The 18,483-nt window shown below is 40.6% G+C and overlaps 1 protein-coding gene across 1 annotated transcript in view; it reads right to left on the reverse strand.

The window, feature by feature from the left end:
• Nucleotides 1-18,483, reverse strand: part of XKR4 (XK related 4) — a 693,467-nt gene that overhangs the window by 355,462 nt on the left and 319,522 nt on the right. The gene's annotated exons all lie outside the window — the stretch shown is intronic.

The raw sequence follows: 18,483 nt of genomic DNA on the forward strand, positions 1-18,483 counted from the left end.
GTATAGAAACACATTATTTGAGAGACAGAAATTTAACATGTCTAACAACATTTTGGTGTGCTTTTCATTGCCTGGTTTCCTTCTTGATAGGTAATATCGTATTGCCTCGAGACCATCAGTATGTGATATACTAGTATATAATGATGAAACATCAAGGGCTATCAACCAATCCCCCTCCTGAATTTGTACATCTTTGATTTTCACTAGGAAGTCCCCAGTATCTATATATATAAAACACACAGAAGAGTTGCCCCCTTGGTGAAAGCCACACGACACCAGGTAAGTTATTAGCGGTTTATTGGGAGAGCTGCAGTTGCCATCCGCCATCCGAGGAGAGGCGGATGGTGTCGCTGCCTTGATGGAAACCTCCATCTACCCACTGGGGACTTTTTAATAACTTTGAATGACTATTGGCAAGCAATCCACTTGGAAAATATTGCACGGCACTACATCAACCAGCAGGCAGCGGGACTGTTTACGCCCACTGGGGCGTGTTGGTATAATGAAATACAGGTGCCCTGACCTTGCTTGCACCATTTTTGAAGTCAGCCTGTGAAGAAGTGCGTACAGCGCACGAAACGCGTCGGCGATTGACTTTTATTTTCAGTTGGATGTTTGCACGAGGCAACTGCAGCTCTCCCAATAAACCGCTAATAACTTACCTGGTGTCGTGTGGCTTTCACCAAGGGGGCAACTCTTCTGTGTGTTTTATATATATATATATATATATACCTTCTCCCCATCTTGATGTAATCCTGGTTATGTTAACTTTGTTTCAATGTAAGGTGCCCTCACACTAATAGGTCCAGGTGCGCTATATAAATGGATAAATAAATAATTTCCTCAAAATGACTAAGAATAAAGCACTGCACTCACCTACCTGCAGCACACACACAAGCCGAAGGGCGACGTGCTCTAGTCCTCACTCCACAACCGCACACATAGAAATACATAAAAAAGCGTGGCTGGCTCAAAACAACTTGCTGTTAAGCCCTTCAACCTAGTAATTGGAAAACCCTTTTAATATATCACAGGCCTGACTGAACTGTGATGGCTTTGGGATTAGCTAAATTAAATAAAAGTCCTAAAGGTTTTCTGCTGTTGTGTGCACTGCTGATTGTTGATAAATACCACCCTGTGCTCTTGGGCAGCTCTGGGAGATCCCATTTAAAAATATAATTGACTGCCCAGAGGCAGACTGTGTTTTTTAGCAGTCGTGTAAATTGTGGGCAGTCTCATGTATCGCGTCTTGGCGCAAGAGAGACCATGGAAGGGGGAAAGGGAGTAAATAAAGGTATGTGTATAATGCATAAAACACGCACAGAGAAGGTTTTCAGTGCTTGTCTACTTGAAGGACTAGCTCTTGCTGCATAAGTGGTATATTTCTGGATCTAGACACTCTGGCTTGAAGTTGTGTGGTCTACCTCATATATAGGTTGCAATATAAATCCCATTACATGTTACAAAGAATAATGTAACCATTAGAGTACCAATTATTCAAATCACAGGCATATATTTTCCATCTCTCTGAGACATAGGCCTTAAATCAAATGGGTACCCCCATTTGGAGGCCATTCAGAGTTTTTCTTTGGACACAGCTTCTGGTGGATGTTCATAGTTTGAAGTATTTTGCTCTCCTTTCCCACCTACACTGCTCACGTCATCCATATACAGGGTTATTCTATTGACTTCCATTGAAAATGTTAAGCCGTAAATAGGTAACATTACAAAGGAGACATGCACCTGGCCTTTATGTAACTGTCCTCTGCTTTTGATATTGTTAACTGGTCCAAAATGTTGGGGTTAATGTGCTCTGTCGGGGCACCTCCAGAATTAGCACACTTCCTAAAAGTCATGAGCGGCTTCAGGTCTCAGTGAAGCTTAAAGTTTACCACTTTTGTCACAGAGATCCTTTTGTTAGTGTGCAGCTCATAAGTTACAATGGTAATCCAGGTTAGAAAGTTATGTTTTTTCCCCCAGTCTTTCATTATCCTAATTTTGCTACAAAGGGGGTTTGGGTAGAAATACATTCTTATTAGTAAAGCCAACCCTAGGCACTGTGTCCCGTTCTGAATCCTGAGCTTTTGCTTCCCCAGACCAAGCACTCTTAGAGAATGCCTACCATATGAATGTCATGTGAATCCTACACCTTGTAGTCCCCTTTGTCATATGTCACATTTTCTATAAACTGATTTGCACACGTATGAATCATTTCTCCATATGTAGGTATGATGTAAAATGCTCCAACATCCTACAATGGTATGAGAGGCCCTATAAAACAAATGAAATACATGTGAGTGAGGGGCATGGAGAGATGAGAGGTACTGTTGGAGGGCGATATTGAGGGAATCATTGAAGAGCTAAAATAAAGTTTGCCGTATCCTGGTGCACTGTAAGGTCATCTTTTACTATGCTTTAAACATGAATACAATTGAATATATAATGAAAAATGTGTCCTAGAATGTACCATTTCCCCCAAATTTTCTTGGGGGGAGAAACCACCCAAGCCCCCCAGTGGTGGTCAGAATTGCGCTATGCACCATGTGGGGCTGACCTGCGAAAATTTGCCAAGGTGGTTTTGGGTTCTTAATCTGGCCCTTGCTCTCCAGTCCTCTGTACGTAGATGAAGTTGATCTAATATCGCCCTCTGCTATTGGCTAAGAAAGACTAGTTGTCATTTATGAGGATCCCTAATTTTACTGCCAATATAACAAAATCAAACTTTGGGCCTTATGAATATGAAAATCAAGCTGGTCCATGTGAGCAATATCATGCTAGAAAGGGCAACATGATTCCAATAATTAGGTATTACCTTTGATTTAAAATTGAATCAAACCCTATACTTACAACTATGTGTACAAAAGTTTCCAAGATTGAAAGGGATATCTTTAATTTCACTAACATAGATGGTGGTATTCACGTGAAATCTATGATAAAAAGGATACTGAGGCATAAGTTCTCCTGTTGTGTGTTATCGGATGGGCCTCTGGTGGTTCTAAACACTAAAGTTGTACAGGTGAAGGGTAATACATTTGCTAAAAGAATCCTTGTTTTTGCCTCCTCAATTTCAAACCCTGTATCGCATACACAGATTGCAATTCCTTTTCTCTAGAATAGCATCAGATGTTTTCCGTTTGATTGGTGCTCTTCTGTTCAGAATAATACTACTGCTATACAAAATTTTGACTAATGTTTTAAAGATGTACAATATTCACTCAATACACTGGGACAACTTTATTTCCAAAACAGCCAGCAGGATGAGTTGTGATATTGTCTCAAAAGCTCCAGCCGACTTGTCTAATGTCAAATGGAAATTGGCGAGACACTTTATTCTATGAAATTGTAAACTTGGAGCCTAAGGTAATGGCATTATCTTAAAATACCTTCTATACTCATTAAAACGTATTTTATGATGCAACCTTCTCTTTGGGTACTGTCTGGTTCATAAGACTGGTTTTGCTTGAGAGATTAAGGACTAGTTATGCAGAAGCCCTCCTTTCCCCCCCCCCCCCAAACTTTGTTGGAACCATTTTTTGGTACTGTGACATTCTCAATATCTATAACATTTAAAATGAGATACCCGCCTCCGCAATTTACATGAGTAATGTTAAATATGTTTATGATACATTAATGCATAACTTTAGTCATATATTTCCCCCCACCTCCTATTGGCTTCTTGCATTACAATAAACTTTACAATTTATGGTAACCGTCTGCTTCTTGAGTTTTAGTTAACCACTTGTATCTTCATCTGTTTGCAAGGTTAAGAATGTGATCTAAGTGTACATACCCCTGATCTATGTATAATTGTAGACCTGTGGCCCTGGCCCAACCTGCGGCGTCGTTGATTCTTTTCATTTGTACAGAAAGTGGACAAGACTCTCTCGAATTTGTCAACTTTATCATGGACTATTTCCATTAGCTTTTCCATCACATATGACCATAATTTAGTCCACCAAATATTTACTGGAGGGGGTAGGAAGTTTCCACAAGTGTGTTTTTGTAAGTCTGGCTGCGAGACGCACATACGTAAAGCATTTACCTGTAATGGGAGTGAGTAGGTTTTTGAAAATATTGCCCTATGTCAACTATACGTAAAATTAATGGGGATAATATTTGTTCAATAGCTGTTGTTGTTTTAATTTGTACTAGTGTCTCTTCCCAAAACAATTGAGCTACAATGCAGAACCACCATATATGTGCCGTAGTGCCTTTATTTTCAAATCCCTGCCAACAGGCGTCAGGAGTTCCAAATATTTTGTGGAACCTGACAGGAGTCAGATACCAACTTGTCTGTATTGTATAGCTGTTTTCCTTGTGTCAGCTCAACGGCGACGAAGATGCCGCTGAGCTCCATGCATTCACACAGGATTCATCATTGATTTCCAGTCTTGTTTCCCATTATGCGACAAAGGCCCGTTTGGACACATGTTGTAAGTTAGTTAACACCTAGATCTAGGATACTTTTTTGTGGTGTGATACTTGAATAGAGGTTCAATAGCTGTCATGTCTCTAGTCACCACTATTCTTTTGTTCTCCTGCTCCACCCAGTTATTAATTTGATTGTATCTATATGGATCGCGTCGTTGCAGTTGCCATTTTTGTTAATAGGAGGTTGAGGTTCTTGGATGGCCTTTGTCTCATAGATCCACCAGGACCACTTATGACTATATCCCAGTGTTAGATTGGAATTTGTGTGTTGTATAGTAGGTTGCTTTCTCTCCTCCTGGTAGCCAAGGTAAGATAGTATTCCCTCTCTACCTGGACTGCAGAAGTTATTCTAAGGTTCCATAAAACAACAGTGCTGGAGACTTTGCCTACACTTTTCCCCTATGAAGGTGAATTTGTGCATCTCTTTTTAGGTCGAGCATTCGAGACCTCTTGTATACTTTAGTATACCTCTTGCTTACTTGAATGTGGACACGAGTCGGACGCGCGCTTTTTCAGTGTCAGATTTGTACTTGTGAGCGCGCTTTTGCTGCTGTTTTTTTTCTGTGGCCAAGAGGGTGCAGAGCAGTGCAGTCTGATCTCTACTGTCAGAAAAAAAGCAACCACGTCCATCTGTTTCTGATGCAGGTGCGCCACCTGCTGGTCGAGAAGCCAATATTACATTAAATCCACGTACACTGTACGGTTTACGTACGTGATATTTTTGTACATAGATTTTCCGTTTGTTCTGTTGACAGACACCCGTACACCTGTTAAGAACTTTTGGTTTCCATTTTCTGGACTGATAAAAATATGTTGGGTGTCCGAACTTTTTCTATATTTCTTTTCAAAGGACTAAGAAGAAAGCCGTGCATCTCCCAACCTCTGATGAGTCTGGCATTACCCAAGAACTTTGTTTTTCTTTTTTTGCAGTTTTATAAAGCACAAATTCGACCCAAAGGTATTGGAGCACTTTAAAAGAGCACCAGTTACACTACCCAAGAGGCAATTCAATTTGGTTTTATTTTTTTAGGCACGGTGAGATTAAGCGACTTGCCCAGAATCACAGCATGTTGAACCAGGTGGGCGGGGTCATGCCGGTGCTCAGCACCAGCCTTTCTAACAAGCATTTGCAAAGCAATAGGTCTCGCATTATTAAAGTTTGAGCTATTGGCATTGCTAAATAATGCAACACCAATAGCTTAAACTTTAATAATGCGAGACCTATTGCATTGCAAATGCTTATTTTGTAAGTTCTACAGTGGCCTCAGGAAGTGCTTTCTTTGTCCTCTGCTACGATCTTCGGACCATAGAAGATGCAGATCAGCTTCCTTAAACCTGTTGATGCTGCTTACATTATCAATATTTTTTATTGTCAACCTGTTTATAAAAATTGTAGTATTTGTAAGGCAGTCATGGGGTAGTGTAGGGTTAAGTCCATATCGTCATTTAAAGGGTGAAATGCATGATTGCAACCTATTTGCTATTATGTCATATTGGTGCTCTGTGATGAATTGTAGGTGTTATGGTTTAATCTTTGCACTTAAACCTTGTCTTGCAACACGTCAGTTTATAATGCTTTAACTATAATTGTGTTAATAAACTGTGCTTATGGTGCATTGTATATATAAAGTCAAAAGGAACTGTTCTTTGCTTGATTGATGAAAATGATATTACTTAGTTTTATCTTTTTACTTAGTACAGCTGAGCGCAGCTGCCTGCAGACACATTGTCAATAATAATTTAAAATATACATTGAGAGGGCCTCAAGTCCATTCAGGGCGGTTGTACTCTCACACCATGCTAATGGCTATTTAGTATTTCAATAAAATCTGAGGGTGTCCCTATGGCATATATCCAATGGACAATAAATCTAGTCCAGAGAGATATATGTGTCCAAAATTGGACTTGTGAACACACCTATTTTTTAGGTCTAACTAGCAACCACAGATACCACTGAACTTACTTATATGTAGGTGAGCTAAACCCTCAGGTACATCAATCAATAGTGTTGATAAGTAATACACAATTTAACAAAGTACAAAATGTGCAGATCATCAAAAATTACTAACTAGACAGAATATAAACACAATATCAATTACATACATCCATAAAAAACATTATGATATATTGTTATTTTTTATGGATGTATGTAATTGATATTGTGTTTAAATATAATCATATGAAGCAAAATAAACATATATATGTTTCAAGTTTTTAACTTGAATTCTGTCTAGTTAGTAATTTTTGATGATCCGCACATTTTGTCTTTTGTTAAATTGTGTATTACTTATCAACACTATTGATTGATGTACCTGAGGGTTTAGCTCACCTACATATAAGTAAGTTCAGTGGTATCTGTGGTTGCTAGTTAGACCTAAAAAATAGGTGTGTTCACAAGTCCAATTTTGGACACATATATCTCTCTGGACTAGATTTATTGTCCATTGGATATATGCCATAGGGACACCCTCAGATTTTATTGTACTTTTCCCCTGGTCCCAGATCTGTCTACTTAGGGGGCCTCCTGATTTTTTCCTTATTTAGTATTTCATCTTGCAAGAGCTGCTTCCACTACAACGCAAGAGGAGCTATTGTATTTCTTCAAAGAACAGTCCATCGTCATACTGTTTGTCATATTCATTTCTCCTCTATGCATCATCCTTTACCAATTCTACACAGAACACAGTTGTGTCTCAGCACTGGCAAAGCTAATAGGGCAGGCTTTAATGAGATACACAGCATTTGTGCATCCAATGCCTCAGCACTGGCAAAGCTAATAGGGCAGGCTTTAATGAGATAAACAGCATTTGTGCATGCAGTGCCTCGGCAATGGAGAAACTAATAGGGCAGGCTTTAATGAAATAAACACCATTTGTACATGCAATGCCTCAGCGCTAGCACAACTAATAGGGCAGGCGTCAATGAGATAAACAGCAATTGTGCATGCAGTGCATCAGTGCTGGTAAAACGAATAGGGCAGGCTTAAATGAGATAAGCAGTATTTGTGCATGCGGTGCCTGTAAACAGCTTTTGTGAATGCCTGTGTTTCCATCTGTTGGTACATTATAGTGAGACCGAATGGCTTTGCTAATGCTTGTGTAAATTTTGTGGACACTTGATTTGGGACTTTCTTTAATCTCTTAGCTGTGTTGCTTTTGTAAATGTTGATCCCTGTATCTGCTAGCACCATTCTGAGAAGAGATAGTCTCCCTCACTAAAGCCTCATTATGATGTAGGGCGGGAAGCCTCTTCCCGACAGTTGGACTCCCCTAGACCATGTCGGAATCCTTCTGAATGACTCGTCGGTTTACAATCCGACCGACTGATTATGATGCTCGCAGTCGAATTGTAAACCGCACGGTCTTTCCGAATCGGTTCCGACCAGCTCTCAGAGAATTCATGTCGGTCGGGCCCACATTGTACACCTCTACAAACTGAGTTTCCGACCGAGTGATTACGATGTCGGTTTCGAACAGCCTTTCCAAGTCGACTTGTCCGTCACAAAAACACTTTTGAAAAGTGACTTTTGGGGCCCCTAGCAGGGCTTCCTTCATCTTGCAGCCTACGGTTCATGGCCGAGGGGGTACCTAAAGTAACCCCTGTAAAACCCTGCACTGTGTGGCAGGCACCGTGGGGTTCCTGCCACAGGTGCAGTGCTTTCAGCTCCCCCCCCCCCCCATTTACCCATAGGAGCCTGTGTTGCGAGGCGGAACATGGGCTCCCATAGGAGTCAATGGGAATCCAACTGACCAGTGTTTGGTCACATCATAATCAGTCGGGCGGAGCTGCCGACTGCGAGTCGGTCGGTTTCGATTCTGAGTCAGGTGGAAAGTTTCAGCTCGACGTCGTAATGAGGCCCTAAATATTGAATTATGGGTTGTTACAGGAGACTTTAAACTGATCTCTGATTATCATTCTTGACAAAGGTGTTGGTAGAGCTTACCTAAGACACATATGACGGTCTCCCTATGCCCACCAACCTTTGCCCTGCCAAGGGGATTTTTTACAAGCTTCCCCAGTCAAATGTATGCAGGTTTCGAGGGCAGATCATCCATGACTTAGTGGAGAGCATCGTCAGTGAAGGGACCCAAGTCCCAGACTACTGCTACCATCCTCAGCGTCTTGCCTTTGTTCTTAAACCACCCATACATCGATTTTTTTTGTCAACAGTCTGTGTGGCACTTAATCTTGTGGAAACATTTATACTGCAAATCTGATGCTCAAAAGGGACACCTCAGCTCTCTTTTAAGAGGCTGTGAAAGGCACCGCCTTAAAGGTTCAGAGTGCAGCATCTGTAAATAGAAGTTCAGTGACCTTGGAAAAGTGGGGTTCCTTTTGTGTTTATTTGTATTTTTGAGTGAAACTATTCATGACGTTGTGAGCATAGGTTTTAGTCCAATTATTGTGAAAATCGGACATTTTGTGAAGTACAACACAGACAGTGAATGCCTCACTTTCTCTTTCTTTCTTGGTTTCTTTTTCTCCAGGGCATGTGAGGGAAACACAAAAGATTTCCTAACATATCTGACTCCTGAAGGTTATATCTGGCCAGCTGCACATAGGCAATGACCCCTTCAGTGAATTCATGAAGGAGGCTGAGGTGTGCCCTTCCTTAAGCCTTTCCAAGGAAGGAAACTCTACTTCAAGCTGGGTGGTTATATTTGTAATTCAAAGGATGCACCAACTCTGATTGGCCTTCGGCCACTCACAGTCTGCCTGGACTTGGGCATATAAACCACGGTAAAGTCCACATTTTGTAAAGCGCACAATCACCCGTAAGGGTCTCTAGGCGCTGGGGGCCGTCGGGAAGATTAAGTGAGCTATTGCCCAGAGTCACATGGTGCTGGGCTAACCTGCCGCCGGCGCTGGGGATCGAACCGTGATCCCCAGATTGCAGCGTCAGTCGCCCTGGCCGCGGCGCCACAACTCTCCCACGGTCGCACTTCAGCTCGAAGAATATTGCACCAACATCGACAGAGAACTACATTGACCCTCCTGTGGTATTTTCTGAGCCTGAGGTGTGTATAGTCTGTTTACTCTTGGCTGGAAATAAGCCGGAGGCCCTGCTGGAGCTTAGCTGGTCTGCCCTGCTGCTACTACCTGCAAATCCATCAGCCACCCCAGCTTGGGCAGACAAGTAGACACAGCCCGTGGAAGCCATCTACTACACCACCAGAAGTGACTTACAATGCACGGCATGCGCCCTGCCACCCCCAACGCTTATTGCTTTGTTATACTCTGACCTAGCTTTTGAGGCACGTGTCCAGACCCTCGATGGCGGGTGCTAGCTGGATCGAGGAGGACCTCAAAGGTCCTCGTGTGAGCCGTTAGTGTTCTGTGTTCTTCTTTTTCAGAATGCCTTCTGCCAAATCTGTAGTGGTGGTCGGTCCTTTCTGAGTGTGAAGCTCCTCACTCAGGTCACAAGAATAAATAAAACAGAATACAGACTAAAGAGAATTAAGAAATGCCAGGCACATCCAGAAGAAAGTAAGTTTGTAGAGCAAAGCCAGTAAAGATAAAGCATGTCATCAAAACTAAAGACAAAGACATGACTAGCCCAGTATGACAATGAAGCGGTCCGTGGTTTGCTTTAAGCGGTGGCATTCAGGTGACATGCATGCAGTTGCCCTGCACTTATTAACTGATATTTCAGACCACTATAGCTTCTGATGCATGTGTGTGGTTGATATTACAACCTGGACAATAGTCATGCACTGCACAAAGGGAAACACATTACCCGAGGTTAAGCTCTCAACACAGTTAACAGTGGATTTAGTGCACCTTTGGTGACCTTTTGTGAACAATGAGTGCAACGATATAGATAATAGTAACAAGGCACCACTATAATGGAAGGCGCTGGCACCAGGTGAACAATGTGCCCCTCTAATTCTTTGAAGTAAAAGGATTAACTTCAGGGATTCATGGAGAAGGAAGGAAGAATTCTCGCTACTTACTGTCCCTTATCATCCACTCAGAAAGATGTTAATATTGAAAAAGTTGATGTTATTATGAAAAATTATACATTCAGGTATAAGAACAAAATCGCATCTTTATTAACAAATCTGCCTGTTGTAAACTCTACATCAATGCCGACTTGCAAATACGTAGTCAGGCAGGCTCTGAGACCTAGGCCCAAGATCACTGATTGATAGGTCACAGGTGGGGTGGCATGTAGCTGGTAGACAAGCGCACGAACAGGAAATCCCAGATCAACACCACAGATAGGCGTAGCGACACCACATTGGTACGGGGCGATTAGCCCCAATAAAGCACACATGGTCGGATGGATACGCGCGCTCCCAACACCATAAAGTCAGATGCCACAGGGGTTAGGAACATATAGCCATTCAGGACACAGCACACGCAGTGATCACGTGCTCTGCATGCCAGACAACTGGACACGCTGCCGTCTGGCTGCATTGTATCCATGCAAAGTTGAGGGCCACCTGTACTTTCTATTAGACAATTAATTTATGACTCCAAAGGTAGCAACTACATTCCTTACCTTACATGGACCTCCGGACATACTTTATTGCATACAATGAGCTGTATTAAAAGAGGCCGCAGACTTATTGTAAATTGAGACAGTCCTCAGACCTTATGCCTGTAACTGATCAACCGGCCGCAATGTTTATTTAAACAAACTTTTCCTGTTTTTCCAAACGCCTCTTGTTTCTTGTTTTTTCGAAGGTATTTCATGTTCAAGCAACAAAGAAATGCTAAATAATGGGCAACATTTTTTTTATACACCTCAAACTCGACCCAAAGGTATTGAAGTGCCTTTGCAGTTACATTACAAAAGGACACATTTGGTAAGCACAGGGAGATTAAGTGATTTGCCAAAAACCACAGGATCTTGAGCCGGCGCTGAATGCACATGCTCTCCCCATGAGAGATGGAGAGGATTACTGTTCATTGTTTCCTGTCAAAGTCATGATGTTCCAGATAATAAACTGTAGAAAAATGTTCTGCGCACAATACCATGCACATGTGGAAATGCACACCAACCATACAATTACTGGAACATCTCCCCACTCCAGCAACTTATTTTGTGACTGGCTTTACATTGGGAACCTCTCTTTGATAAACCTAGCAAGTTCAGACCCGTGAGCTTGTCTCTAGTTTCGTGAAAGTTAGTACTAGTGTAGTTAACTAGTCTCCTTACCCAACTAGTTTAATGTCATCACTTTTCAAGAATACTGCAATGAATGGAAAGGACCTGGTTCTTAAACATTTTGGGCACCTGTGTTCACTTTATATGCACAAAAATGTAACTTATAAGGGTAGAATCCTGCGGTGGTGCTTTGCACTTGTACATTGGCATTCGGGCAGTATGGAGGGATTTCAATGTAATCAAATTTGCTCCTAATTAAGGGTTTCTGCTTGGAACCACCATTAAGATTTGGCGAGCACCCACCCAAGTTTGTCAATAGTCACCAAATTTCTGTAGGTAGATTCCCCAGACTGATAATATTTGTAAACCTTCTCCTGTCAAGGAAGGAGTAAGTGAAATTTCAGGGCTTGCATGATGGGCATTGTGAGCCAACATACTTACAATAAATTTTCAGTATGGGACAAATATTTTCTTTAAGGAGAAATAAAAGACAAGTTTACAAATGCAAGTGCGCTTTTGCCTTACATTCCACGCATGGAAGTTTATATGTTACTGTTCCTCATACGGCAAATGCTATGCATTTGTGTGCTCATGGATACCTAATATTTGCAAATTTGGAACAAAGAAAATATACTCCAAATGTAGTAGTAAGCCTAACTGAATACATTTTTGACCTTTTCTCTAGGGATTTTGTAAATAGGACCCAAAAACCACTAAGACCTGTTGATGAGCTCATCAGTATTTGTATCATCTTTATCACAACCGAAAAATAACCCTAGGGTCATTATTTATTGGATGCAATAAATAGTGACAAATATGAGCATTCCTGTTCAAATGAGGAATAACAAGTATATTTTGGTTTTTCTGCACCAAAATCCACAAGTCCAGATTTATCCGGCATTTTTCAACAAGTAAATTTCAGCAACTTAGAATTCCAGCACACATACAAACAGGGTTTTGCATGGGTCTTGGAATTTCATGAAGCACTCTTAATCTCTTAATCAAAACATAAGAGTTTCATTTAGAATACTGGACTTCTATCGAGTAAAATACCCTGGTGTTCTACTACCATCCACAGTCCGAGAGGTGTGCAAATACCAGTGTGCTTGCACCATGCCAACATATTATAACATGTAGCTAAATAGGTAGTAATGCTTCACCGGTTTAATACATATTCCATCAAATATTTTAGCGTGCCCAGATTGCTTCTGTGTAGAGGCAATTTGTCAATAATAACAGAGCGCAAGAATATACCGGCATTGGGAGAAAATTATAATGCAAAGACTTTTCCGTGGAATATTGGTTAACATTTCTATGAAGTGACATTCTAGTGCATGATTACATTGATAGCAATAAAGGTGTGACCAAATATCCCTCAGCAATTTAATACAAAAAGCAAAATGGTTCTGTGCGTGCTACCCGCCGGAAAAGCGCTTCAAAACCTCATCAGGGGTAGCAAGCGCAATATAAATGCAAACCCGTCCCTCGTCTATCCCTCCACTATCCTTTTTCAATCCAAATAACAAACTCACATGTCCACCGATCACATTAATTTCATATCTCCCTATACTATTTCACCACTAATCCTCTTTGGTTCTGGAGTAGTGTGCCACTCGCCAAAAAGTGCTTCAATGCCTTTTCAAGGGTAGTAAACGCTATATAAATGCAATTACAATTTGGTGTAGAGTAGTCCTATTGGTGCAAAGTGAAACATGGGCCAGGAGAATAAATAATTTTCGAAATATTCATTAAATAAAGCAAGCACCACAAACAATACTGTCAATACATACATTATCAACAGCAGCAGAAATAACCAATGCAAATTACACATATGTAAAGGGTGCTATAGGTTAAGTGAGGGATGCCATACTGCTTGGGTGATAAACATGTGAACATATACCAATGGGATAACATAGAAAGTTGATGAAAAAAGAAAACAGTGGCTGTAAATATTATTCATAACTAAGAGGGGTGGTAAGGGGTTTGTTGGGGATTAACCATTTCCTTGCTTGCTAAATCCCATCTGTTGAGGTGGTCAATAGACACACTGTACTAGGTGACGTTTCAGCCCCCCAAGGTGAGAGTAAGTGGTCATCAGGACTGAGAAATGTGTCCCTGCAGGCAAATTCACAGGAGTTTCCCAAGTAAGGATGCAGGGTTTGTGAAGGGGCAAGATTAGATAGAAAACCCCTTATCTGAGTAAAAATCTCAGGCAAGCAAGGGTAAAAACCTATGTGGTAATTTACCAAGAACCTTTGCAAAAAAGAGCAAGCGCACGACTTAGGAACCCTTCCACGAGGGAGAAGTACAGAGCCGGTAAGAGCGTACCTAAAACATGTGTTGGGAGTTCATCTAAAATCATTCACATATATAGAGCTACCAGCAGGATCACATGCGGAAATATACCAATTTTGCTATTTTACCCAATATCATCTTTAGCACCAGTTGTCATATACAATGTCAACAGCGTATCGATAGTGGCGTAACAAAATTTTAGGAGGGCCCCACTGCAAACTACAAGAGCCACCCCCTCCTCCCTGGCCACCACACCTACCACTTTTGCTGAGGGGACCCCTGGAGCTCAGGCCCCGCCGCACTGAGGGGGCTGCAGGGGCTTATGTTATGCCACTGCATATTGAGGTGTATGATTTTGATCCCTACTATTTGTAATTTACAGGTCAGGTGGTTATCATCTCCTGTTTTGTGGTGTTACTGTTATGAGAGTTTGTTATTTATTTAAAATGTTGTTGAACAGCTCAGGGGCGGGTTTACCTCGCACGATAATACAGAATATGCGGTCATTTCTAATGTTGGTGATATCACCTCTGAGAGGTATGGTACCAGAATATCGTAATCAGAATGTCATCTAACATCACTGCTGTGTCTTAAATATGGTTTACAAAAATATCATCCTATTGAAGTTATTTTGTAAATGATATGCGATCTTTATATCACACAGTATTCCCACATACAACCACCATGGAGTTATATCACTAAAACCTACAATAAGTGGGTGTAGCAGTTTCCTGTTTTTATTATTATTCTGCAGAATCATGCAATTAACTTCGTTATTTTATTGTCATTTGTTAAGAGGACAATCAGCCATTAGACTCGCAAAGCAGAACTGTCGGCAATCCAGAGTTGATTTTATGGAAGGTTTCTAGTTTTGTGTGGCAACCCACTGTCTGATTCTTTTTATCCCAGATGAGGGCTAAAGGCTTCTAAAAGGAGGTATAAAAATGTGAATCTATTTTACGCTTTTGAAGAAATCTGAAATAGTGATGAGAGTTAGGTTATGTAGCCGTCAGAGGACGACCTGTAGTTACATTACAGAAGGGTGACCAAAAATGCATTCAAACCACAGCATATTTTTTGTTTTTACTAATAAAGTGTAATTGTGCATTGTCCCGCGATTACTTTTAAACCATGTAGCGTAATGCCATGTGTTTTTTTCATAAATATTGGAAAATATTGGAATGTTAGAAATTTCTTAAGACAATTTACATGTTTCATCGAGGAAACTGGACAACGCAACCCATAAACTCGTCACAACCACCCCTCTCTAAACGTGGACCGTTACAGGTAGAACTGCTGACATCCATTTATCGTCTGTTTTGAGTTTTAGGGATGTAGTTCACTTGATGGAGGCAATTGTCAAACTCTCCTGTGACTAAGCAGCAATTTAGAATTCAGTAGGTTTTTTATCATTTTTTTCAGACAGCTTATACATGGCACCTGTTATTGCAAGGAATAAGAAGTTTATTGTCAAAGTTTATTGTCTATATAAACTCTCGTAGGAAAAGGTTTTTTCGTTTTTTTAAATTTTATGTGATTTTAAATGTGATTGTATGATGTTAGTTTTCTAATGAAGTGATCATGAAGTTTTGACCTACAACGGAGATTCGTCACTGAATGATTAAGATTTTTTGTGATAATAAATTGTATAACTACTTTGACATACTATTGGGTTTTTTGTGCCAATACTTGGCTATTTGGTATTATTGAGAGTTGGGTTGCATAAATGACGAATGGTAGCATGGTGAATGAAAGCGAGTGAAGTGATTGACACCTATGATTTATGTCTCCCCGAGGACACCATCTGATAATAATAAAAAAGGGAAACAACATTTGAACTTTTTAAAAGTGGCTGTACTTTTTGAATCAAACTATATGCCTTGATGTCACTCTAACCATTCCTAGATGACAATAAAATGGTAAGTATGGGGACCTGGAAGAAATCATTACCTAGTTTCAGCTCCTCCACCTGACTAGCGCAGTAAATTTTCTTGAAATATTTCTGCTTAGTAAATTGAACCGCTAGAGATGGTCTGAGGCAGAGGCCAGCACAATGTCTCATTCCCGCTGTGGTCAGCATTTAGCAGTATATCAAAGTCGTCAATGAAGTGAATACAAGAGGTTGCTTGAAGTACATTGACGGTCTGTACTATATAGATTAAGAGTCTTGTACGTCGATAGGTAAAAAAAAAGGAGTCCCATGGCAGTTCCACAATTTACGCTTGTTCAATTTAATTGTCATGCACATCCTAACCATATTTCTATGCTTTGGAAACAGAATATTTTCATAAAGGGTTGCAGAAGCCCTTGTATCCATAGCGAAACATGGAAAGATACTGGTGGAATTGTTTAAACCCACTATAGCTAAAAAAAAACCAAGAAAGGATATTCCCTTCTTTTCACCCAGCAGCAAAAGCTGTGTCTGAGACTCTGACCCGACATAGCCGATCTGAACCAAGGATTAACATACGCTTGTTAAAGGAATTAGTGTAGAGTATCTAAGCCTGTCTCTTATTCATTGCTTCATGTATCCTTTGGCATTTATGTTGTACTTTTAACAGAGTATCAGACACAGATTAGTGGACTCTGCAGTGGTTATAGCGAGGAGAAAGAAGACTGGCGTGGGGTAAAATTCTGACAACAGGGGCACATTACAAGCAAGAGAAAGAAAGGAAGGCCTACTGCAGTGGGGATGACATAGAGTACTTTGGTAGTTTATTACAGCACATGTTAGAAGTTCTATGAAATTTAGTTGTGGATATTGCTAGAAATCCCTTACCTTATTTTGCTGATTTCAACCACAAGGGACTACACTGTGATTTAACCAATCTGACTACTCTTCTAATAGGAAGTAAATGCCTTAATTTGTGTTAGCTTTTATTGCTGGTGGTTTGTGTGTGTCACCATCACTAGTACATGGATACTAGCTATTGGAGGTGTTTTTATTAAATTCCATGGTGTCACTTCTTATAGTTTCATCAGGGACAAAGGCAGTGTTTCACTGAATACCTCGTCACTTGAATTCCCCCGGTAAGCAACCTCACCCTCAACGAACACAATGGTGCAAGGATGTGGCACACCAGCCAGAGCTGCCGCCTTTGCTGGGGTACCAGGTTCGAGTCTCTGCGTCCGCTCAACATCCTGTGATTAAGGGAACATCACTTAATCTCCCCCTGCCTACCAAAAAATGAATGTGTCCTAGTGTAACGTAACTGGTGCTCGTGTAAAGCGCTCCAATACCTTCGAGTCGAGTTTGCGCTATATAAAACTGCAAAAAACGAAATACCAAAAACACAGGCATTGTATCTGATCCCTCTTCTAAAAAAAGTGAAACCATTTCTTGCAGAAAGCAACTTCAGAACTGCTGTTCAAGCACTCTTACTCTTAGGGGAAAATATTGCATTCACAATTGTTTTCCCAATAAGATGTGTCCTGAAAATTTTGAAAAAGAAAATTGCTCAGAATGCATTTTGTTTCATAGGAAGAAAAGCTGCCTCTGAGTTTCTCCAACAGAAGCACCTACCTGGCATCACTACTCGCTCTGGTAAAGCTAAACCCACATAATTGATTCACCATCGAAATTTGTTTTCAGAAAGAAAAAAGTAAAGTGGCCAGTAGCTACATATTTCTTTTTATAGGAATAGTAGTATGCACAATATAAATATAGGATGTGAAAATAATTTGTGCTTGCGTTTATAAAGCATCCACTAGAGTATAGTCTGTGGACCTCTCCGTATTCCAATCTGCATAACTGTGTGTCAATGGGTATAGCTTTAACATGGAAACAGCCTATGTGTAGGCATGTCGTTGCAAATGTTAGTTAAATTAAACCACACCTATTGAATTTGTACAATTTCTTATGTGAAAAATAAATTATGAAGAACAAATAGTTAAGAGACAGATGGAGAAAACAATGAGAACATTTATACTGGGAGAGCAATGGATCTAAAAATGAATGGCAAGTCAATAGGAAAGACAGAGTTAAACAAACTGTGGGGTAGACAGACAACAAAAAGCCAGTCTAAAACATTTTTAAAAGCCTGCTACAGTGACAACACAAAAAGGATTGCTTTCTTATATATGTAAAATGTGTGCTTGAAATGAAAAACAAGTGGTACAATTCGGTGTGCTTTTGAGATGTAAATAAGTCCCTCATGCTTTGCACCATGGACGGTGGAATGATACTACACCAAACAGGTAATAAAAGGAGGTGAGAGAAAAGCCCACTCAGTACAATTTAAGAATTGGTAACAATAGGGTCTAAAGGTGGCTGCACTGCCAAGCCAGCCTGAAAAATAGGTATCCCCTTTGTTAAAGAAACATTGAAACATTGACTCCCTCATTTGCATTCTTTACTTTTTTTTACCTCATGGTATTTCGCAAAGGAGGTTTATGCAAAGGTGTGAGCCCTGAGCTTGATGCAGCTTATAACCCAAAGAGCATCAACATTTTTGACTGTGTTCAAATGTAGAGGGCATATTGCCTGCAATCCAGAGGGGACTGCCCCTTATGGCGTGGGCAAAGATAACTTTTAATTACACAAGCAAGTTAAAGCTGATACGTGAACTGCCATCCAGAAGACTTTCTAGTAGTTAGAAAGCAGTAGAACATGCATTTTAACGTCAACATTTTGATGATTGACA

The sequence above is a fragment of the Lissotriton helveticus genome, chromosome 4_1 (genome assembly GCF_964261635.1).
Source record: "Lissotriton helveticus chromosome 4_1, aLisHel1.1, whole genome shotgun sequence".
Taxonomy (NCBI): domain Eukaryota; kingdom Metazoa; phylum Chordata; class Amphibia; order Caudata; family Salamandridae; genus Lissotriton; species Lissotriton helveticus.